Source organism: Brassica oleracea, chromosome C1 (genome assembly GCF_000695525.1).
Source record: "Brassica oleracea var. oleracea cultivar TO1000 chromosome C1, BOL, whole genome shotgun sequence".
Lineage (NCBI taxonomy): Eukaryota > Viridiplantae > Streptophyta > Magnoliopsida > Brassicales > Brassicaceae > Brassica > Brassica oleracea.
In genome coordinates this window covers 16,730,516-16,730,788 of record NC_027748.1, presented here as the reverse complement: position 1 = coordinate 16,730,788, position 273 = coordinate 16,730,516, and positions in this window count along the sequence as shown.

Sequence of the window (273 nt, the reverse complement as noted above, 5' to 3'; positions counted from 1 at the left end):
ATTCAAGGGCTACCAAGCTCAATGCCCACACCATGGCTTCTCTAAGGAAAGCTTACTAAGCACATTTTACTGGGGTGCTCTTCCTAAGTATAGGGCCAGACTGGATACAGCTAGCAATGGGTTCTTCTTGGGGAGAACTGAGGAAGATGCAGAAGAGCTGGTTGACAACATGGTAAAGAGTGATGCAGTCTACTGTGGAGACCACGACAGAGGCAGAAGAACAGATGACAAGCAGACGAGAAAGGAGTTGAAAGCTCTACAGGATAAGATAGA